At 42.9% G+C, this 24921-nt stretch overlaps 1 protein-coding gene across 7 annotated transcripts in view; it reads left to right on the top strand.

Moving 5' to 3' along the window:
- The window catches only part of LOC143323221 (chloride channel protein 2-like), a 140456-nt gene that overhangs the window by 16532 nt on the left and 99003 nt on the right, over positions 1-24921 (top strand). The gene's annotated exons all lie outside the window — the stretch shown is intronic.

Raw genomic sequence — 24921 nt, 5'->3', positions numbered from 1 at the left:
TTTTGCTTCTGTTAATTTACTTGCATGAATTTACATAAAGTTAAATGGAACTCCAAGCTGGACGTGGGATTAGAGCTCATTTTTTCAAGCAAAAACAGCAAAGATTCGATAGTTGTGTGTTCTCTAATGTGAGAATTTCCTGCTTTTTTTTCTTAGTCTTTCATTATAATGAACTTAACATTTGGAGGTTTCTCATGATGTCACCTTGTGCTCGAGGATATAGTGATGGACATTGTTCACTGTTCACTAAACTACTAATTGATTATTCAGGAAAAAGTTGGCGGATTAATTGACTATGAAAGTCGCAGAGGGGCTTGGGTTTGAGATCTCTTTGTTTCTTCATTCATAAATTCAGTTTCATAGAATTTACAGTGTGTAACCACAGTCAGCCTTGGATCAAAGATACCTCATTGGCCCAGTTACAAGCTGAGGTTTGTTTCTCGGAGGAATTACATCTGAAAATAAAAAATGAAACCACAAAACACATTTTATGTAATTATCCTCTAGAAGGACCCTTGGAAGTATTTTCTGCTATGACGTCCCGATTAGCAGGACGACATCATATGACTGTGCCCTCCAACACTGTTACACATCACTGCTGAAAAATGAAACTCTTTTATGATGCGGTGTAACTGATGAGGACACTTTCTGGAAAGACAATCAGGAGGAGCTACGTTTGGTTTTCCTGTTTTCCACCAGTAAAGAACACGAGTTAGCCGAACTTTCTCACTTCGCGATGCTGAAGTCGTCATTTTTTTCAGTGCGTGCCTGTTGTGTTTGTGCTCATGAAGCCGGTGTGAACTGTCAGCTTCTCCTCTTCCCTCAACACCTGACAGTGAAGTCATTCATCCGTTCATCCTGCTCTCCTGCCCTGTTCTCCAGGGAAAGAGGGACCGGAGAACGCAGCTTGAAGGGCCGGTCAGCAGACACCCATCGGTGCTGCGGTGGCACTTGCACGGGCGCAGTCATGTTGGTGTAATGCGCTCTTTTCTCGGTTTCACACGGGAGAGGGTACATGATGGGAGAATGAAGACCATTGTGCCGGTTAGAAAGCAGTGCCACCTGATGCCACCCTAGGGCGACCCGGCTCAGACATTTAACAAAAGATAGCGGTTGAAAAGGTGAGAGTGAGTGACACAGGTGGCAGCTGACTGATGCTGATCAGATGAAACACTCTTTCAGCTGTTAACAATAATAACTAATGATCAAGTAGAACTCATTCTAAAGACAAAAACATCTCTATTTCCATATCTGCCAACTCTACAAACGATACCTCTGTGCTCAGCCCATATCAGATGACACCTATTGCTGTTAAAGCAGGTAACTTGTGCCTTCAAGCTGAATGAGAAAATCTCAGCCCCGACACTGTCATGGAATGTGAGACTGTCTCTGGTGAGTTCAATTAATGAGTTCAATTTTTCTTTGAAATTTTGAGGAGAAAAAAGCCAGAATGTTCCGAGAATTAAGGCACAGTTTTAACAAAAACGTTGTATGAATAATAACAGTAATAATGAAAATGAGGTGCTTAGGAGGGAAACATAAGACCAAATCCTCCACGTCCCTCTTTGAGACACTCATTGAGATGCAGTTTTTGCAAAATGTGCAACTTTTTTACTTTATTCTACAGCATTAGGACGATTGTCGAACTACAGCTTTTAATGTTTCATTTGTTTTTCTCAAAATGTTCCTACTTGACATTTTCTCTGAAAGTTTTAAGGACTGGCACCACTGTTCATTTACCGCATTTGAAAAGGTAGACAACAGCAACGTACGGCTATTATATACGATACAAGAGCAGTTGAGATGTGGGAAGCCTGTGACTGTGAAGAGGAGTCCTCGTGTCCACCCGGCTCTGCTCTGTACTCCTTGTTCCACTCTCTCCTCACACTGTAGCAGAAACATCACTCCATTTTATTTTTACCGCAGGTGGGTGTTTTTTTTTTTGTTTTTTTTTTTAGTCTGTATGGCACCTACGACTGTGCTCACTCTCCCATAGCCAGTCCTATTCCATGCGTCGTGTGTATTTGTGTGCGTGTTTGTTTGTGTGTGTGTGTGTGTGTGTCTTCAGTTCCTAATCTCTGAGGCAGGACAGATATGAGCGTGTAGGAGGCATCTCAAATTGCCTTCCCTCCGTCTTTGTTCTTTCCTCCCATCTCTGTTGTCTCCCCGTCCAGGTGAGACGCGTCGAGTCCAAATAGCTGATATGAAGCTTTCTATTTAGCTCTTGGTTCCTTTGCGTGTGTGTGTGTGTGTGAGTGATGAAGAGGAGGAATGTTTGTATGAAGACAGATCTTTTGTCGGGCTGAAGGCTCGCTCTGAGCAGACAGAAAGAGTTTGTGCATCTGCATAGAAATAACTTCCCTTTGTGTTTTGGCTCTGTTGTTATGCAGTGGCAATTAGCAGTGTGTGTGTGTGTGTGTGTGTGTGTGTGTGTGTGTGTGTGAGTGCGAGCTGCAGATAGTGTGTAGAATTCTTCAGTATTTGTGGTGTGTGTGTGTGTGATGTATTACTTGTAAAATGCCGACTGGGCCTTTGGGACGCTTGATTGAGTTTGGGACGGCTGCTGCGTTTTTTTCTCCTTTGCTCCACTACATTCATGTTAAAGCTGGATCAATAGCTGTTATTTTTAGCTTTCCTTAACCCCCCCCCCCTCCCCCATTTCACCTCCTCTAGCATCTCTCCATCCCTCTCCTCCCTTCATCCCTCCATCCCACCTATCCACGCTCGTCCTCCCACATCTCGCTGCCAGTGTTGAGAGCTCACACACATCGACCTCTCTCTAATAAGTCGGCCCAAACATCAGCAGTTCTGCACCTCCCCCTCTCTCCCTCACCTCTCTCCCCTCCCTGGGAGGTAGAGGGAGAGGGAGGCTGAAAACCTGTTGGGGTTTAGCTCCCACAAAGTGCCGCAGGGCCGTGCCATGGTGCAGTGCATTAGGCTCAAGCATGTGAGAGCTGTGACCAATACACACAGACAGCCGCATGAGATTCACACTCTTTCTCTCTCTCTCTCTCACACACACACACACACACACACACACACACTCTTTGTCACACACATACATGCATCATCCGTCCAATACAGTGTCTGGCTTCACTGTGCTGCAGCTTCAACAACAAAGCCATGATAGTAGGTGTAATATCACACACATATAATCTGAACTCCCACAACCTTGGAAGCACCTTGCTGATGATCCAGTGTTTCTGTGTTCAATGTGAGACACACACACACACACACACACACAGATATGAATGTGGACATTGGTCACTGTATCACACCCAGTGCATCGACTGATAGAGATTAGCCAGTGTTAATACCTCACTGTTTGTTCCTGTGAAACAATTCAGTCCGACACACAGACAGAGGTTAACCTGCCAGTCGACAGTGTGTTTAAACATGGACTCAAACGTGTAACACACGCCGCCGAACCCTGACACTGGATGTCTGCTGTTTGATCTCCAACCACTGCCCTTGTCCCCCTGTGCACGGCCCTTAATCCCAGACCACATCTGATCAGACTGTGTGTGTGTGTGTGTGTGTGTGTGTGTGTGTGTGTGTGTCTGTGTGTGTGTAATGAGCAGCTTCCAGGGATCCCGACAAACACGACTTTTTCAGCCCGTTTCCTCAGCCATGTTAATGCCTATAGGCTGATGTTGAGTGTCTGTCTTGTTCTTTATTGTATTCTAAATCTGTTTTCCATTATAGGCGGCATCCTAAAGGGTCATTAACCTTAAATCTGGCTGTGTTAAACCTGCAGGTTTCCAATCAGGCATGCATTCACAGTAGAGGAAGAAGTCGTCTTTTCACTGTTAATTTAGGTGAAATGACTGGTAAACTTGACATACGATGATTAGTGAAAGCCCCATGGTAGATCTCTTCATGGCCCTGCACTGGAGTTTATCCAGTGGGAACTAGCATAGATTTTGGGCTCTAATGCAATTCTGCTCATTGATTTGTATCAATGCCCAGAATGGCCTCATCCGCCAATCCTAATGGATTCATATGCACAGATAACAGCAGGTAGTACCAGCTAATCGTTAGGTTTTGACATGGTGGCAGCAGCGAACACAGGGAGTTGTAATCTGCCTGCAGAAAGTGTTCAGAGTTATGCAACGAAGAGAGATTGTGTCCCAGAGCTGCTGTCATGTGATCTCCCACACCCTGCTGTGTGTGTATGTGAGTGTGTGTGTGTGTGTGCTGCAGTACATGCCCGACCTGAAAAATGTTAATGTAGGCTATATTTTTCCAAGGCACTTCTGCATTCTGTGGTCAAGTTCTTGCCTTTTACTGCTGAGTGTGTAAATGGGGAAACGTGTAGTATTGTACTATTTATGTGTTTACGATTCTTTTTAAATGGTTCACTGGGAGAAAATTAATAGTTTCTGAACTCATCTTTATCATTAATGGGCAGAGGTCGTACACAGACAGATCTGTTTCCAGGCACTGAACCTGCACTGTTGTATCACTGCAGCAGCACCTTCACAGCTTAATCACCCCGCTGACCCGGCCTCAGCCCTGTCAGCACTCATGTTACAGTCACACACACTCGGCTTTCAGCTGAGAGAAGAAGACACTCAGTCTAAGTCTGTGGAATACACAGTTTTTCCTCCATCTTTGGTCATTTGTGCGGCACACTCTTTTATTACTCACACAGCTGTTAAAGAATGAAGTTAACACCCTCGCAGGTAAAGCTGTAACCCACCTGCCTTGAAGGTTATCTGCAGGTCGTGTCAGTCATGCCAGCAGGACAGAGGGAAGTGTGTGAAGTCAGAGGCTTGCTTGAATAACTCGGGTGACATCAGAATTGACGTGCACGTTTTTTACAACTCAGCCGAACATGCTGCAGCTTTGAATTTTTCACCAACATATAAACTTTAAAGATAGTTTGACACGCAGCAGTCACTCATGTATTTTAATTATTTATTTGAATATCAGTTAGGCTGTCCAGATGTTCAGGGTTACCTACACAGGGGCGCTATGAGGTTTACATGATTTACAGCTTTTAACTGCAAATAAGGAGAAAAGAGGATTTATTCAAATTGAATTATCATTTCTGAAAATGTCATTTAACAAAGTGTAAACCTGCAAGGAAACCAAAATACAGGAAAATTGCCCCAGGCGTCTATAAAACTGTACAAATCTTTGGTAGTTACTCACATTTCATTACTCATAATCGTTCATGGTTGTAAAAAATAGTTTTACTACTTTACACAGAAATACAGGAGAAATATGTAAGAAATCAAACTGTATCCAGTTGATTTACATGTAATTTTTTTTCCCAACTTGCTTTTGTACCTTTTCCACTCAAAGTCCATGTATGCTAATTTTACTCACCAAACATATGAAAACTTTAGCTTTAACTTCTTAAGCATTTATCACTGTGTGTCTCACACACACGGTGATTACACTCAGCTGAGCAGGGCTGGAAAGATGGGCTGGATTCACAAGTTTGCAACGAGATGGAGGGAAACAATGTAATCACGAGTTTGTTGATTCAAGAGTGGCCTGGATCTTCACACATGTGCACGCGCGCACGCGCACACACACACACACACACACACACACACACACACACACACGATTTAATGGAGGAGCTAACTTGGAAATGTACACAATTAGCAGGGGTTCTGGGGGACCTCCTTCCTGCAGTTCTACACCACCCAACCCCTGCTTTAGTCTAGACAACAGTGTGTAATTGGGGGGATCGGGACATGATGATTAGAAGAATGGCTTTTTCATATTGAAATTTCTTATTTATTTTCAGGCTCAGCAGCAAAACCTTGAATTAAAAATGCAGTTTTCACGAATGTCTCTAATATCTAATTTCTGTTCCTGTTTCTTTCTTGATTCTGATGCCAATTGATGGACGATAACAATGACTGTTGTTCACCGCTGTGATGCCATTGCAGCCGACTGACTTCCTCCACACACACACACACACACACACACACACACACACACACACACACACACACACACACACACACACACACCCTTTGAACCCAATAAAACTCGACCGGTTCACTTTCTTGGCCAACATCCTAGACTGTGTGTTTGTTTGTGGTCAGTTTAACCTGACAAGCTTAAATATCATGTCCCCAGTGCCTCTCTGCTTGTTGTGTTAAGAGTCAGTACTTGCCACAGCAGCAGTATTATTCCCATTGTGCCAACGGTGTGTGTGTGTGTGTAAGTGTGTGTCAGGTTGTTGTTTGTGAACATCATTGATCACTGCTTGTACCTGTTAGTACAAGATGACTCCACTAAGGCTGTGTACAAGGTTTCCACTGACCACACCGCTACACAGACGACACACTGTCTCACACACACACACACACACACACACACACACACACACACACGAAGCTAAATTCATCATTCAGTTGCTGTGACACAATGATTTTTCTCATGATTTGATGATTTTTCTTTTACTAATCATATATGTATGCATGTTATGCAGCAAGACACACACACACACACACACACACACACACACACACACAGTATATCAGCAACAATCAGCAGTACAAGTAGCTATGGCCTGTGTGAGGGGCTGGCTTAATCAAAGGAGATTGATTAAATCGGCTGTGTGTGTGTGTGTGTGTGTGTGTGTGTGTGTGTGCGCGTGTGCGTGTGCACGCTTCTACCAGTGACACCCACTTGCTTTAAGATTGATGGGCGTCATTAACCTTAAATTAATTATAACACACACCTTGCACTCCCTCCCTCTCACTCCCTCTCCGTCTCTTTTCTCGGCTGGTTGAACCGTATCGAGGAGGAATCGTGCTCCCTGCAGTAAGAAGGAGGTGCAGTGACAGACAAGGGTGGAGCAGGTGGACATGTATAATACAGTGAGAGTTCCAACTGTCACAGTAGGTTGTTTTTAAGCCAAAAGTTAATCATCTCAGCTCAGACGGCAGGAAGGAGCAGGCCAAGGCTGAATAGATAACAGGCTGGAAAGCTTCTTAGCTCTTGATAGCAGAGATAGTAAGTTGGGTTGTTGTATAAAAGAAAAACAGTTCACACTCCATGAGAAAATGAGTTACAATGCCTGCATTGTGTTTGGAAATCGTGAAAGTTTAAATGCCCTTCAGCTTCATGGCCTTTTTTGAGGCAAGTATAAAGGCCATGCAGCCAAAAGTTTGACTGCAATTTTTTGTTTCAACATTTAAAAATGGCCAAATAAAACCAAACCCTTTAGGGCCCCTTTAGACTATCTTGGATCTCTTTTTATCCTCAGGCCTCGGAGAGATTTGGGCTCTATCTTTGTTGTCTCCTTTATCTCTGTTACTGTTTTCATTTCCTCATCAGCAAGGTTATCTGCCACCTGAGCGATAACCCGCTAGCCAGTCAGGAGCTAGCACTCGGCCGACATAATGGCCTGTGTGAGCCTCTGGGCTGTTTACTCCCTCTGCTGTTTTGTTCTCAGGGTTGAACCTCACCTCATTCGGTATTGCGTTAGCCAGCTTGCTAATGGGAAGCCTGATCGCTCGGTTGTTCACGGAACAATAAGTGGAAACACTTTCTTGACAGTTAAGGCGGGAGCTGATGGTAGAAGTACGTCTTTGAATAAAGGCCGTGTCTCTTTTCTGAAGCAGTTTATACTTTGGCAGAGGAAATCAAACAAAAGTCACAAGATGGCACAACACAGCTAAAAAGCCATGTTAGCTTCCTCTCCTTTTGCGTGTCAGAGTTCACTGAAGTTGAACTGAATGCAAAAAATGTGTGCAAATTTCCTTCACAACACCATGGTTAGCAGGGCCATGAATGCCCCACTTGTTCTAGATGGGCTTGATGTCGGTGGCTGCTTTTAGTGTCAGAACTTTCTTGAACCTTGTTTTCAATCAGAAATATTCAGGACGGCCTGCTCCTTCCAGCTCTTTGTGTCTGGACTTCGGTCAGTGGAGGCCCAGGTAGTCTTACAAAGCTCTTGAAAGTCCCTAGCACCCTGTTACCTGCATATGTTTCAAGGACATGCATGCACATAAACTAACTTACGTAATCATGTAGATAGCATCATGGTATGTACGCTTCATGCTCAATAGCTCAACTGCACAGACTGACGGAAACACAGGCCGGCACAGGAAACTCGCAAGGCTCAAGATAACTTCAGTTTACAGTAAATCCACTAATGAAGAAAACAAAAGAACTTTTCTGCCTCAAGACTTTTATTAAGGACTGATCCTCAGCCTGTAGGGGGTTGGTGTGTGTGTGTGATGTACTGTGGACAAGTATTACTCACTTGGATCAGTGGACAAGCTTCAGGGACTTTGATGGGGATCTCAGTGTGTTTGCAGAATTGTGTGTGTGTTTGAGTAAAAGCAGCGGGGGTGGAGGTACCTGGGGTCCCACAGAGCAGAGCATGGACTGTCATCTCACTGCGCTCTGAAAACATGACATGTCCTATAGATGAGATCCTTCATCCTGTGCCCAGAGTGGGAGCAGCTCCCTGCATTCTTCTGAGTGTGGACAGCATGTCTGGACAGATCCTGGAGTGAGGAGTAAACATCCACCTATGAAACTGCTACATGACAACATCAGTCCCATCACAGAAAGAGTCGAAGCAGAAGCAGAAGCATTATGAGGTCAATACTCCCAGCCTGACCATGTTAGCACAGTGATTAAAAATGAGCTTTCAAACATCACCAAATTAAACGGCAAACACTCGCAACCAGGCAGAGAGCCATAATGCCTCCATGCTGCTGGATCAGCCTATGGTGTGTACAGTGCGTCAATCAGTTTGCATGCAGGTTCGTCAGTACATGAGATGCGGAACTGCAACAAATCTGCTAGAAAGACGAGAGCAGCACAACAGAACCTGGAGTCTGTGAAGAAAAATGGTTTTAAGCTTTAAGGCTGGCTGGAAAACTGTGCTGTGTCCACAGGAATTCCATATTTCTTTAATGTTTTCATGATAAAACGTGTCAGAAAGTATTCTGCTTATTCTGTATTCTGCTTTTAATTCCACTTGGACCTAATAAGTGGGGAACTCGTTTTGGCGTTGTAGTGGAAAAATGATGAATCAAATGAATTTCCATCTTAACGGCGAAGTCTTTTGCACAGTCAGCATAAAACTTAGGAAAGGATGCTGTCACCTGGTATTTGTTCTATCATTTATCATTACCCGGTGTTCTCTAATGGATAGCTTTAGCTTCCCTACATTCAGAACATCTGGCAAGTGGAAACCAAACATTGGGCTATCGCACTAGAACGGCTTCTATCAGTCAAACTCTTGTTTCTGTTGGCACGCTTCAGACTGATGTTTGCAGAAAACTTAGCAAACACAGAGCTCTCTGCCGTTTCCTCTCTCTTACAGCGGACCTGCGTCACGTGATACTGTAATAACGAAGATGCTCTCGTGCACTTTTTCTTTCCTTTAATATCCTCGAGTCATCTCGGAATGCTCTGACGTAATTGGTCGGCTAAGTGGATTTACCCAGGCACCAGAGTGGAGCGTTTTCACTGTCACCTGTCCAAGTGCTTCAGCTTAGTGAATATTTGGGAGATTGAAGGCTGGGTGGGGGCATTCCCAAAATTAGTTTCACAAGGCCATGCAAGGCTGAGGCCACGTCAATATATGATTGGTTGGGTTATGAAATAGGGATTATATTGGCCTTTTTCTGACTTTAGTGGATGTTGCACCACAAAAGCTGCTCTTATTGCCTGCTCAAGTGTTAGATTTGTTCACGATGCGCACACACACACACACACACACACACACACACACACACACACACACACCTAATACATCAACTCGTTCAGTCATTTCCCATCCCCTGCACACATTGTCTTTCTCCACTTCTTCTCCATTGCTTTTAATTCAGTGCTATTTTGCTAAACACATTGTTTGTTCTCTCTCTCTCTCTGTGTGTGCGCATGTGTGTGTGTGTGTGTGTGTGTGTGTGTGTGTGTGTAAACTTGATTGAACTAATCTCCCCTCACGTGATAAAGCTGAGTAAGTTAATCCATTAAAATGGGGTGAAAGTCATTTGTGTGTGTGTGTGTGTGTGTGTATGTGTGTGTGCTGCAGAAAACACTGAACCTCCTCATTTGTCCTTGTGTTGGTGTACAGTGTGTGTGACTGCTGCTGTGAAGCAGAACTCCCATCTTCATTCTCATTTCATTCGACACGTCTTCTATGCCGTAAATCCTGTGAGACGCTTCTTTTTTTAAAAAAAAAAACAAACCAAAAGCTCCCGTTTACCCAAAACATCGTTTTTAGTCTGAACTATATCCAAACCAGATTTATCTCCCTGAATTCATCAGGGTGTTTGTGTTAGTCCAGAATAAGAATCATTGTTCCAGGAATGTTTTTCTCTCAGAATAGTACAGAAGGTCATTTTTGCCAAGTCTTCTTCTTCTTTTATTCCCCTTTCTCCTCTTGTTTTCCTGCTCTCCTTTTACTTGCTCTTGTCTGTATCCCTCCTCCTCTTCCTCTTTTTCTTCTTCCTCTGGATCTTTTCTTTTACCCACTGTCTCTCTTCCTTTTCCTCTCTTTTCCTTCTTCTCCCATCTCTTCCTCTTCTTGAGGAAGAGGAAGAGATCTTTATCTTTGATTGTAAAGCACTTTGTGCTACATTTCCTTCTGTATGAAAAGTGTTATACAAATATTATTATTATTATTATTATTATTGTACTTCCTCCTGCTTTTTCTTCACCTTCATTCCTGTTGTTAATATAGAAGCTTTATTATCCACAGATTATATACATATATAAAAAATAAACTAAACATTATATTTATGGCAAAATATTAGATGTGTTTCAGATTTGATCATGAACACACGCACACACACACACACACACACACAGCTTTAATAAGCAAAGTGAGAAGGCTCTTATTAAGATCGTTTGAGTGATAGGTGTAGTGAGTGGGTGGTGGCGGTGTGCAGTGCAGCTGTATGCTGATGGCTGCAGGTTTGTCTCTCTCTCACACTGGCGTGCGCGCGCACACACACACACACACACACACACACACACACACACACACACACACACTAGTTGATTGGAAACTGTCTCAGGCAACCTTTATTCCATTACAGATATTGACACAAAACTGGCCCGCCTGGCAGTAAGCGTCCCTCCTCCACTTCATCCTCTTCCTGTCTCTCTGAAGTTTTGTGTGTGTGTTTGGGTTTGTGTTTGTGTGTGTTTGTGCGTGTGTGTGTATGTGTATGTGTATGTGTGTGGGAGAGAGAGAGAGACTTAGACGTTCTTATTCTATTATATGTATATCTGACTTTCTCACGTGCGCTCTGTTTTTTCTCGCTCTCTCTCACTGTGGTGTTCTGTTGATGTTATGACTCATATTTCACTCACTCACTCACTGTCTTCCTCTCTCTCTCTCTCCCTCTCTGCATAATGTTTTCTCATGCTCTCTCCACCTGTTGTGGGTTCACATCCTCTCATTTCTTTTATCAGATTGACTTCTCTTTCTTTCTTTGTCTCTCTTTCTTTCTGACTTTGTTTTTGTCTTTCTTCCTGTCTTCCTGTCTTTCTGTCTTTCTTTCGTTCACTTTTTTTTCTGTCTTACAGTCTTTGGCCGCTCACTTTCTCAGGCCAGTTATTGTCACAGCTGTGTTTTCTCAGTCAGATGTCAATGATGAGTTAGCTGGACAGTGCGTCCTCAGCCTGTGTGTGTTTCTGTGTGTGTTTCTGTGTGTGTGTGTGCGCTTCAGGACTGGTACAGGGCAGTGCCATGCCAGTGCCTTCCCACGTCCCAACAGAGCACGTGTGAGAGACAAAACGACGGAGAGAGAGTGAAACACTGAGTGATTGTGCACAAATGTCTTTCCTCCCTCCTTTCCTCCCCCAGTCTCACCCCTTTTCTCACTGTCTCCATTGTCTGCTCTGTTACTGTTGCCTCGCTTCATCCACCATCATCTGAAAATGAGAAAGAACCGTAGATATTGTATCTCCCAGGCTGCATCATTGGCGTTCTAATGTAATTATTTAGCGATATATAAAAATGTTTTCTGGCTCCGTGGCTGGTTGATGATCATGTTTTCATCTCATTTGGAACATCTCCTTTGATAAATTGACGTCCCTTTCCACCCTCCTTATAGCATGAGCTACTTCACACAGTTTAAAACCCAACAATTAAAATCTAATATTTTGTGACATCAGCCGTGGTTCACATGGTCAGATTAACCCCGCTGGAAAAAAATGAGGTGTCGGCCACTATCGACACGAGTCATTTAGTTTTTCCTCTCTATGAATGGCCTCCATTCCCATCCTGAGAAAAATGTAATGATAAAGCAAAAATCCCCATTGCTGTGCACTTGGTCAGCAAACCTGAAATTCTAGCTGCTTGTGTTATGCGCTGTTCACAAGAATACATTTTCCATTTGGACCGTCACCAGAGGAGCTGAGATGTGATGGATGACTTCGGAAGGACGCAATTCAAATGATTTTTCTTGTTACCTTATGCACCATTTACCACTTTTGGTCGTGATTCATCAGCCTCACATTGCTCTGCGAGTCAAGCTAAAAGTAGTGAAATGCAGTTATGTGGATGGGTTGAATGTACCAGTGCACACGCCCGTCATTTTCCAGCAGGTTTTGCACATAAAGTTTTTCAACTCTGACCTCCTAATCCACTAACCTCTGTGACACATCTACAATAACATTCTGGCAGAGAGGAGGTAGAGCGGTATCAGGGACATATTTCCCTGTACAACCCCCCCATAAATAAATAAATAAAAATAACAGGTGTCTGGTTAAATTCAGTTAAAAGTTTTATTTTGTTTTTGTTGCGTTTGAATGAAGTGTGTGTTACAATGATAAAATCACTCTTTCTGTGAATGGAGTCTGGTGGCTTTAGGAAGAGCGACGCAACGGCTGTTTCTAGTTAAATAAAAATGATCTCACTCTTTAACAAAAAGGTCTATCTCTGCAGGGATCCTTTCCATAATGTTGTCAGACACTTATTATAACAATGTGAGCCTGTCAGTGACAAAAACACACATTTAGTGGACGTACGTTGACAGTGTGCAGCGCATTTCGTGGCTGCCAGCTGCAGCGCTCTCATTCAGTACTGAAGAAACTTCAAAATCGATCAATTGGTTTTTCCTCTTCTGGACATAATGCGCAAAGATCGATATTTGAATTGTTTGAATGTGTTTTTTTTGGCCAGTTTTGTCAGCCCTAGGGGATACATATTTCCATATTAGCAGTAGCATTGGCTCAAGAGGCAGAGTCTGTAGTAGAGCAGCTGTTGAAGTGTTCTTGAGCAAGACCGAGCTGTACAGTAAGTAGACGCAATGCAATTTAGTATTTGGCACAACAGTCAAATCTCTCTACGGCGTTAGTATTGGAAAGCTTTAGCTCCAAATAGCAAATCTATTCAACAGCTACCAGTCAGACTTTCTGATGTGATGCCTGTTGACTTGACTCCTCTCCACACAGACGTCTGAACTCTTAAGTGCTGTAAACTTTGAAATCTGACAGCATCAAACGGAGTGAAAAGTGTGATCACCACCGACTGACATGGACCTCTGTGAGCATGTGTACCGGCAGTAATAGCTGGAACATTTTAACGCATTACGCAGATTTTGATAAATGACCTGTGCGATTCATTTTTCCATCGGTGCCACTTTTCATGAATCCCACAAATTGATATAAACTCAGCTGGGCCACGTCAGGGCCACAGTGCATGAGGAGATGATTTTCTCTCCCATTTATTTTTACTCTGCAAGTCATGATGTGTGGCTCTGAGCGTATGCTATGTCGAGCTCGGTGCGGTTTGAGTCACGGTGCACTGCTGTCAGCCATGTCACCTGAACAATTCCCCTAATAGGAGTCTGTCAACCAGAACTGCTTCTCTGCTGACATGACACCCTCGCCGCCCGCTGCACTATCCTCATCCTGACATGCATGTGTGTGCACAGTGTGGGATGGATGGTGAAGGGAGGGGAGGGATGGAGGAAAGAAAACATACTGTGAGGAACAGCATTATGGCAAAATAAGTATGCTTTGAAATGTGTCTAAAATGCTGCACCACAGTTATGGAATAATATGCTTTCATTGTTCTTTTCATATCAGATGTCTGACCACAGATCCCGGTGTGGTGTGAGAGACTTTTTTTTTTTTTTTTTCTCAGCAGTCTTAAAACCGTATGTGAAGCCGTTTGTCATCCTGCTTTAAGAAGCTGCCAAATCACCTGAAACAATCTCATAATGAGACTTTTAATTAGCTATTTTATTCCAGAGCTCCTTTATCTAAACGCCATTTCAAAGGCTTCTTCTCTCTGACGGGATTTCTGAATTCTTGATCATCAAAACGAAAACAGTCCCGTTTTTATGTCAAAGTGCTGATTAAGATTAACGCCAAGATTAGATTCTTCTTCAAGTCTATATGTGGTGTTAGGCGCTCATTGTCGCGGATGGCGCTCGATTTTAGATTGCTTCCACTCCAATGCTGTCTCTTTTTACATGTCGGCCATGCTTCAGTAGGTCCTGTGTCTTCTGAAAACATGCAAACTATTCTTTATTCATCACTAATGAGCTCTTCTGTTTATTCTTCTTGAAACAATCACATGTACATACACTTTCACTTGTTCTAGAGGTCCCATCAGGTTCTAGTAACAGATCTGAGTCCAGGGCAGGAGTTATACCACGGCCAAACAGCCAGGGCCGCAGTGCCCCTTCCACCTCAACTGGCCTTTAAAAGTTGGCAATTTCCTCATTCAAAACTTCATGTGACACAGCTCACGTTTCCCTGCGTCTCTGTTATCTCACTACACATCAACAATAGAGAGTTCTCCCACTCTGTAAACATTAACTAATCTGCTAACTAATAATTAACATTATGTGATAACCAGAAGCAGCTAAACAGTGTACGGCGTAAGTATTAATACAACATTTACAAGCACAGTCCTGCACAGTGTTTGCTAACTACACATGTATGTGGTGTTTCGAAGTAGCTGTGAGATCTGATTCCCGGAATCCTCACTACACTCTTCACCTTAATATAAAGATTTGGAGTACAGCAGCCTCGAAGTTATGCGGTATTGGTTCAAATAATTGGCTGAAGGCAGACTGAAAAACAAATCAATATCGGTATTGGCCTTCAAAACTGCATGTGGCTTTAAACCTTGGAAGGACGGACAAAGAGTGATGGAAGTGAAGTAGTATTTGGAAAGAGCAGGAGTGCTGTTTGCCAGCAGAACTGAGTGTGCCCAAGTAAATATGGGTTTTCTTAATGAGGCAACAGGAGAGTGCACCTGCTGCTCGCTCACACGCACGTACACACACACACACACACACACACACACATGCATAGACACACACGCACACGCAGTCTACAGGTGAATATCAGTGCTTCACAGGGGCTGTGGCTTTTCGTGCGGCAGTGGTCAAGACGTGGCACTAATACCAATGTGCAGCTGCCAGCCTGCCATTGGAACTGATTACTGGAGCGAGAGAACGAGGCAGCAATGGACAGCGAGAGAGAGAGAGAGAGAGGGAGAGAGAGATTCATGCTGTCACTGTAGTACGACATCAGTGCTGCTCTGTCTATGCACAACTGATATGGAGAGGAGAGGAGAGGAGGAAGTAAAGAGTGTGCCTGCGCTAAATTTGTCCTCAGAGCAATTGTAGCTCACTGGACTGAATAATCATATTAATTTAAGTGGAAGTGTGGAGCACAGTTGTAGATGTATGCTGCATAAGTTGGGAGTAGTGTTTGCACTTAATGTGTGCACATGGTGTGTCTGTGTGTGTGTGTTTCTTTGCTGTCCCTGTAGTGCTCACACTGGACAGGTGTGAAGTCTCTATCATTAATCACCAGCCGTTCCTGCGACGTTCACAGCTGCACTCTTTCATTCTTCCTCTCTCCTCCCCCCCCCCGAGTCCTCCCGCCTCCTGAATGCACAGTTAAAATCTAAATTCAGCTCACATTGTGGGGTGGATTGTGCATATAGAGCCAAACTTCCTAATGCCCCCTCCTACACACACTTGAATCCATCCCCCTTTTTCTTTCTTTTTCTTTACCTTCCTTTGCCATCTGTCACTCATTGCCCCCCCCCGCTTTACCAAAACACCTCCTGCAGTTTCTCCTGCCTCTTATTTTTCTGTCATACTGCCCATCCATCCTACCTTCTTTTCTTCCGTCTGTTTGTCCAGCTCTGGGTCAGTGGAAGAGAGGCCCACAGGGTTGGCATGGCAGCCTGGCACAAGCACACAAGACTCCCTATTAGCCCCCCGGGGTGCCCCACAGGAGGACTGGGAAACTTTTATGTACTGTACATCCTTCCACATCTCACTCCTGAGGCTGTTGAGCCTTTCTCCTCTGAGCTCTCCTTGATGCTCTTTTAAAATTACAGTCCTGCTGTTCTGAGGTACATTTGGACCAAACTTTTAAGGGTGACACCTAAGAATGCTCGAAGGATCAAACTTAAGAGTTAAAAAAGTTGTTGAGTGTGAAAATATGACATTTATCAAGCATTTACTCCTACTTACATCAACACGTAAGAAGAACCTTTAAATGGCAGCTCCGCTGATTCTACACATCAAAGTCTGCTTCCGGGTGTTACTGCATATCCTCGAGTGATGTCACTTGAGTCAGCATCTTTTGGGTTGAAAAGCTTGAAAATGGAAAAAGTCTGAAGGCGTGGCGTTAGAAAGAAATGAGCCGATCACACCTCTGTAACCCACTGCTCATCTGTGCTTGAGGCTAGCAGCTTGAGGCTGTTCTAGCTGCCTCTAGCTTAACACACCTGAAGCTCTGACTGAACTGCTGGCAATTGAGTTCCATTGTGGGTAATATAGGTGCCACATTTTGACAAGGATAAAAAAAATAAGAAAGAACCAATACCTTCTGATACCTTTTGAAAAATACAGCCCATCCTGAGTCTGACCACGTTATACTGTCTGACTCAACCTTAACCTGAAGTTACTGATACCTGGAGACCTGGAGATATGAGGAAGGCCTGGAGTGACATTTACACCATCTCCCCTGGAATTTCAAGGTATTTCTAAATGCTGAATTTTTCCTACATCTGCCAAGGTGTTAACTCCCTTAAAAATCCCTACATATTACTCAGTGGTATGCTATTTTGAAAAAATGTGAGATTCTTGGTATTTACAGTAGTCAGTGTACCATGTGAAACTGACAACAATCAAATATATTTATCACTTTGAATTAATGAAATGGAATGAAACGAAAGGAAATCAACAGAAAGGGAAGCGAATAGAAAACTAAACTGGAGCAGAAGAAGTGCTGCAGCTGGAAGTAGAATTTAATACCACAATAACAAGCGCAGGCAATAAAGACGCATTGAAAATGACTGCAAACAAAACAAACACCAGCTTCATTATTGTTTGCACTCCTGACAAAACAGTAACAGTAGAGTAACATCCAATGAATGTAAAATGCAAATAGCAGCCTAAAACTACCCTGTTCTGAATTATACATATTTCTTCAGCTGATGTGCTACTCTTCATGCCCGATGATATTTTGTGTAGTCACTTCAGAATATAATCTCTGGGAACTCTCTTAAGTGTGCACAGTTTTCAAAGCAAATTTGAGTAGAAATGATTTTTACTATACTCAATTGTCACTTTTAACATTTTAATAAATATGACCCGGGATCTTTGTGGTTTTATTTTTCTGACAGAGTTTTGAAATGAGGGTGCACATAAGGTGAAGGTGACTTGGTGCTGCTAAAGTTAAGACGTGTGGAACTAGGAGTTCCTCCAAAATATGCCACATTTAAAGTGGAAAATCCAGCCTTCACAATAAGACAAAGATGCTGCTGTGTTCAGTAACATTCAGTGAGCCTAAAGACGGTGCAGTGTTTTCCTCCACAGCTTTATCGTCATTTGGGCAAAAAAAAGTCTTTACACCATCAAATTCCTTCCTCTGTCCCACACAGTCTCCCTCTTCACCCTTTCTTCCTTCAGTCCCCTCACACAGTCCCTCCTCTAGATTAATTACACAATGATTCTTTCAAATTCTCCTCTTCCTTCCTTCCCACACAAGTGTGCTGACACACTTGCACTCACACACATAGAAAACAGCAGGAAAAGGTGTGTGCTGAACTCCCTCCTCTACCTGTTATTGCATGGACCAGTGTTTTTCAAAGGAAATCGACAGACGAGAGAGACAGAACGCCGTCTTATCTGCTTTTATTCTCTGTTTGCTGCGGAATCTTTGAGTGATCAAAATCAATGTTCTTTTTCCATTTTCTTCACACACACATTCGCACATGCACACGCACTCTGTCAGGAAGCTCATTAGCTGAAGTGAGGAGCGGCATGCTGGGCTCAACCAGTGAAACTCCTGGTCATTTGGGGTTAACTGCTTGGACTGTAGCCAGCACTCTGTGTGTGCGTGTGTGTGTATCTGTCAAGTTGGGTTCTTGTATATTTTTGGCTCTTGTTCCCTCATTTGGGGTCCCCACTATGGCTATGTCTGACTTGTGTGTAGTTGGCATCGAACCACACGCAATGCCACAGTATGCACACACACACGCACACACAAGCCCCTGTCTTTTCCCAGTGGCCCCACATTACCTTTGTGCAAAAAAAGACTTTGCCCTTTAGTTATTTCTCTTAACAGTACTATTTTGTGTGTGTGTTTGGTCAGTAAAGTTATTTGGCCCTATTAAAATAGAATAAACAAATTTTTTGGACATATTTGTGGAAATAACCTCTGGTTGGGGGCTTCCCCTGGCAGCAGCTGACTAACGATTTGCGAGCCGGCATTCATCAGCTCGCAAACCAGATTGCACTGGTTACATTTAAGATGCTTGTCCCTTTACGTTAATATTAAACAGTTTAGAAGACCCATGGCGCTTTAAGTTTGTATTCCACAGGGAAAGCAGAAGCTAGCAAACTTGGCTAACTAGCTAACTAACCAGATAGCTTAGGTCATTCATGTTAGCAATGATTCTAGACGCTACTTTTCAGTCATGTTATTTCAACACCTGCTGAGTCGTCTGCAGCTCCAGCATTGCTCATTGCTGCTTCTGTCTCATGTTATACAACAGAGGGTCTAGCTCATATTAGCTGATGACAAATGACTCGCCTGTCAGAACTCACAGCGGCTGTTCCCTCAGCTCTCCATACATTGCCTGGTAATTTTAATCACAACACAGAGAAATGTAAAGAATACTAAAGGGGATGGGACATCACTGAACAACAGTGGTCTGTCAGTTCAGGTATATACAGTTATACTTTGGATTTCATGATCCCCTAAGAAATTTCTATGACCCATGAGTTTGTGAAACCTTTACAAATGCATGGTAAGAAACAAGACTTTCTCTTTAAGTTATTGAAAAGTTCACATTTCCTTTATAATTTCATAGTCAGCTGTCACCTCTTATGTCATCTATGGGTCCATCTATCAAAAATTTGAAAGACAGACAGGATCAGTGCAGATATATGAATTTACCCCGCCTTGAACATTCAGCTGCTGTCTCAATCAGGTGAAACATTTTCCCCCTTTTTGCCCTTTGTGAAAGTTCAGGATGCTGTTGCATAAAAAACAGGTCAAAAGAAGAGGTGTGACTTATCTCCCACCTCTATCTCACCTGTTATCTCACCTATTTTGAGTTTAACCGTTAACCAAGATCACTTGACCCTTGTGGCAGATTTATGGTTTTCGTTTTGGCCAAACTGTCACTTGTTAATTGCAGGTTTCTCAGTTAGTCTTTTAACTGTGCTGTTTCTTCCATGTTAAATGTGGAATTCTGGGTTGGAAATGTTTCATGGTTGTGCAGCAAGAAACATTTTTGTGTGTCTCGCTTTGTAGTCTCTCCTGGTTTTTCCAGTGATCAATACCCTTTATATCAATACTGGAATTATTCATCACCCTTGCCCTCCCTTGCCCTAACAGCCAGGACAATGAGTCCAGGACAGCCCGTTCATCTGGGATCAATTAACCCGGGCAGGCAGGCTCAGCCGAGCGCCCGTTTCTGACTATGCTCAACATAATGATAGGCTTTCAACCAGTAATGCCTTTGTTCTGGATGGGTCTGTTTGTTTTCTTCCTCTAGTCAGATGCAAGTTTCAAGGGGGTGCATCTGAGAAGGTCTATTTCTGCCCTCTTGTTTTCGGGTCTTTTGAGTTTCCGTTGCGTTTGAACTCTCCTTACTTAATTAAAACTTAGGGTTGGCGATCATGAATGTGGCCGTGCAGAATGCCATGCAGAATGGCATCTTGGGTAGAGCAGCGGTTGGCATTTGATGTCAGAAACCCCAAATCGCTCCCCAAATGTTTCCCTTCTTGATTTTTCCTCTGTTTCCCACTGTTTGTGTTCATTCCTTCCCTGTTCCCATTTTGGACTTTTACATGGATCCGGTGAGGTATTTTGAGGCTTGTCAGTAGATTAATCCCTTGCGCTGAGTATGGTTTGGTTTTGAATTGGAGCGAGTGCCGCATTTTTAGGATCAGGGACTCATCAAGAAAAGTTCAGATTCTTTTCTAAGCTTTTTGATCTTGCTTATCAGTGTCACAGTGCGGTCAGACTGTGTTTTGGTCTATATCACTGGTTATGAAAGCACCAACACATGTGCTTTGTGTTGAGCCGGTTCTCAAAAGTGTGGCTAAACAAAAGGCATTGGTCATAATGCAAATCTTTAATGATTTTCTGCAAAATTGTCACAGAATTTGCTGTCCTTAGTTGTATTTGTATTGCCCAAGAATCATCCAGTGGTAGCATCTTCAGCCCAGGCACAAACGGCATGCAGCCAACTGTATTTCAAAATAAAGAAAGTTTTTGCTTGCAAAATATCTTGCTGTCTGTTCTTACATAATTAAAGATACGAATAGGAAAGAGGATTTGGCTAGAACTGAACTGAATTGATGCACAAATCTCAATCAATAATATAAGTAATATCCTTAGGAATAGGCCCTGCTGGTTTTGGGATCTCAACTCTAAGCTTTGTACCAGCTCATAACCCCCTGACTGACACTGGGACACTCCTCCTTGCTTTGCTTTCTTGCCCCCCCAAGTAAAGTCCATCATCTCTTTCCCGGTTCAGTTAATCCACATATTTCAAGCACAGATCCTTCGATATGCCTGAGCCAAGCAGTTTTGGGTACTCCCCACTGAAGGAACAGTTTGTATCTACAGTGGGGGGGGGGGGGGGGGGGGGGGCTTTTCATCAGCTCTGCAGAGCTGAACTTCACTCGGGTCAAATGGTCATCTTAGAACAGGCAATTCGTGGTTTTTGCATGAATATACACAGTTTTCAATAATGAGCTTACATAAGAACATTGGAAGAATGCCGTTTGCTTTTTAAATGCATAAATCAAAAAAAGCACACACCTTCACAGCAAAAGATGAACTGAAGTGCTAAATTATGCAGTGAGGTATCGGCGATGCATTTCAAGCTCAGTGGAGGAGGTCTTCTTATGGCCAACTTATGAAAGACAGATGGCCACTTATCTAGCTCTGGCATGAACACACAATATTCCAATTTTGTATTTCCAATTTTATTCTCTCTTTCTAATTTAAACCCAACTCCCTTTCTACCCAACTGTCAGTTGATCAGAAGAATTCTTGTAAGGTAACTCAAGACTACGACACATCACTTAGAAAGACATCACATCACTTAGAAAGACCTTAGTAAGCTTGAAACGAACAAGGTCTTACAAAGTGTTGTCTGACCATGTCTGAAGGCTAGTGTTTATATTTGTTGTGATTGGGAACACGTGAAGGTGTGGCCTGCTGTCATAGAGAGGGAAAGGTTTGGAGGACAGAGAGTGATTTGTTGAAACTGGGATAATGGTGTACAATTCTATACAGTCTCTCCTCAATCTCAATTATACTGACAAAGTGACACAAATAGTTAAAGAAGTGTGAAGAATGAACAAACCCTGGCTACTTCCATACCTCCACAGACCTGGTCAATGCCTGCTCAAAGTGTGCTCAAATGGTCTGTCTGTTTTGAAAAGTTCCAAAGAAGTGTGATTTGGCCATTCAACAACCTCTTTGTTTGAGCATGCTGAGACCTTAAGGAGATATATTTATAGAGCAATATTGTTTTTCACGTTGTGCAGTTTTCAAGTATAATGTTCTAGATGATTTTCCAATGACATTAAGAAGCAGTTTTTATTGTATATGAGTCACGACTGGCCAATTCCCTGATCCATTTAATAAAATCAGCACTGGTGCAGACACTAGTCCTGGTGTCATTGACAGAGACTGCTGGAGTTTTATTGACCCTAGTGACTCAACTGGCAAAGCTTTACAAATATCAAGTATGTTTGATTATGGATGGGACTTGCACAACACAGGGCTGCAGTGCTGGGAAAGAGCAGCAGGTAGCCAGCATGGCTTTGAAGAGGCCCTGTCAAACAGGTATTCTGACACTTTGACTTGAACCCATCCTTTCTATGAATTGGTGCCTGTCATTTATTTTGATAAATGTCCTCAATTCTGTGTTTTGACTGACAGTCCTGTAATTTAACATCCTGTACTCCTGTCAGTCAACCTGTTGTGATCATTGACCCCAATAAAACGGCAACTGGTGAGCTTTACCGTTCACACAAACTTGTAAGTGTGTGTGTGTGTGTGTGTGTGTGTGTGTGTGTGGCGCTAAAAATAGCCAGCAGGCCTCCTGTTTGTGTGCATGGCAGACGGTGTTTAAAAGATGCCAAGTGCATCTCTGTCATCATTCACAGTTCAGCATTGTGTGGGTGTGTGGGTGCGTGGGCATGCTTGTGCACGTGTGTATAATATCTAAACACTTTCTTCCATCAGACCATAGGGGCCACGTTCCAAGAAATGTAGGCCTGCTTCCAGTGTCTGCTTTGTCCTGACATGCTTGGAAGTTTTGGGAATCTGGACATTTGATTATTGAGACAGAAATAGCAATGTACCTTTTGCTTTGCTGTTTAAACACCAACCATGTCAGCCTCAAAGGAAAAATGGAAGTACCATTATTGTGACATGGAAAGAGTACGCCTTTTTTCAAGGTCATACCTGTATGTAATGTTTATGCTCATTGTGAATGTTGTTATTTGACAAATATTATATAATTGACAGTTTCCATGCCCTCTATCCAAAGACAGACAGGCAGCTTGTAGAGGTTGAAAGTCTCTGATTGTTTACACTATGCATTTTGTCAGTTATTTTTAGATTTAGTCTTCCTCCAAGTTCTGAAATCAGAAATCCATATGAGTTTTAGTCATTTTTTGAGCATTTTGTCATCCTTCGTTTGTGCCAATTTTACTTGTTAAAACACTGGACATTTTAGTCAAGTTTCCGTCACAACCGAGTATTGCATAAAACCAAGCACGAAACATTTTATGGATCCTAAAATTTTGACTTACCTGGCTGCTAAGGGCCCTAGGGATGGCAATTTTGGTTGGTTGGTTGGTTGGTTGGTTGGTTGGTTGGTTGGTTTGTCCACCACTTTGGTCCAGACTGAAATATCTCAACAACGGTTGGATGGATTGCCATGAAGAGACATTTATAGTTTCTAGACCCTCACACTGTCCTACTGGCTTTGCACCACCAGCAGGTTGACACTTGGTTCAGAGAGAAGCATTTTGACAACTGTTGGATGAATTACCATGCAATTTGGTACAAACATTCATGATTTAACTGAACTTTGGTGATCCTCTTACTACATCACCAGGTCCAAATTTCCAACACTGCCAAGTAGTCTTGTCTTCTGCAAAGCTATAATGTATTTTTGTGTCACCTCTCTTGGTATAACTGTTAAGGTTGTAAGGTGTTTGGTTAGCTCCAGGCTCCAGCACAGCGCTGGGAGCATTGATGCTGCACTCAAGGTGTGCTGCTGGCAAGATGATCCATGTGTTCAAGAATACAGGTTTTGGATTAATATGGTTGTTTGAATAAAAAGTGTGTAATTCAGTCTCCTCTTAGTCAGTTTTGGTTTCATGAAGTCTGCTTTGTCTTGTCACATCATTAGAAAAAAGGTTGTTAAGATTTGTTAACACAATTATCATCATTGCTATTTAGGTCACATCAATGTTGATACCAACACAACAACAACAATATTAACACCACCAACACTATCACCACCACCTCCATCAGCAACACCAACAAAGCAAACCAGGATTCAAAGCTTGTGCGTCATATGATTTCACGATTGAATATGCTCTAGTAAAGCTTTGCAAATGCAGTTGAAAATGTGCCCAACACTCTGTATTCCATTTGAAGAAGTGTAGATTTGTTCCAGCGTTGCTCCTGTTCAGTAAATGTAGTCGGACGCACTCTTTGAGCTCCCTCACAAGCAAGTAGACTCTTATGAGGCTGGATGGTATTCCATTCCCTCTTTCCCGCTTCACTGTGGCCTTCAGCTGGACACCACAGGCTTTGGACTTTGAAGAGTAATGCCTGTAATCTATGAAGTTCAAATATGCTGTGTGCAAAATTTTGTCACAGTTGGATAAGTTTCGTAGCACTGATTAAAATAGCAGGTTTTGCATGAATTCAGAATGGCTGACAAATGCTCTGGCACAAATCAATATTCTTTTCTACCTATGCTTTTTTCTTGTAATCCCAGGATAGGAAGTGTGTCTGTAGACATTCTGAACGCATAGGCACTTATGAGGAAAGTATCTGGCCAGTCTCTAATTTTTGTCATCTGAGGACAAACCAGGGTTTGACTTTCTCCCTCTGAAGTGCAGAACAATCTGTACTAAAAAGATCCTGCATGGTGATGTTTGATTATTGTTATTGCTAAAATCCAACTCACATCAGCAACTCACATACTGCTGAAATCAGCCTTGATGACCCTGATTGACCTGTTGATGCGGGATTAAAATAGTCTGCTGTGAATTGCTGGGTGGCCAAGAGGAAATCATTAGTGCCCCTGTTCCTGTGCACCACCCAGGGGTGCTATGGTAGGGGGAGCTGGTGTGTGGGCGGTGTACAAAACTTGACGCTTCCTGTCTCTTGTACTGCTGACTTGACTTCTTTTTTGTGTGTGTGTTTGTGTGTGTTTAA

Source organism: Chaetodon auriga, chromosome 7, assembly GCF_051107435.1.
Source record: "Chaetodon auriga isolate fChaAug3 chromosome 7, fChaAug3.hap1, whole genome shotgun sequence".
Classification (NCBI taxonomy): domain Eukaryota; kingdom Metazoa; phylum Chordata; class Actinopteri; order Chaetodontiformes; family Chaetodontidae; genus Chaetodon; species Chaetodon auriga.
Note: the sequence above shows the minus strand (reverse complement) of the source record. Positions and strands in the feature narration are given on the sequence as shown.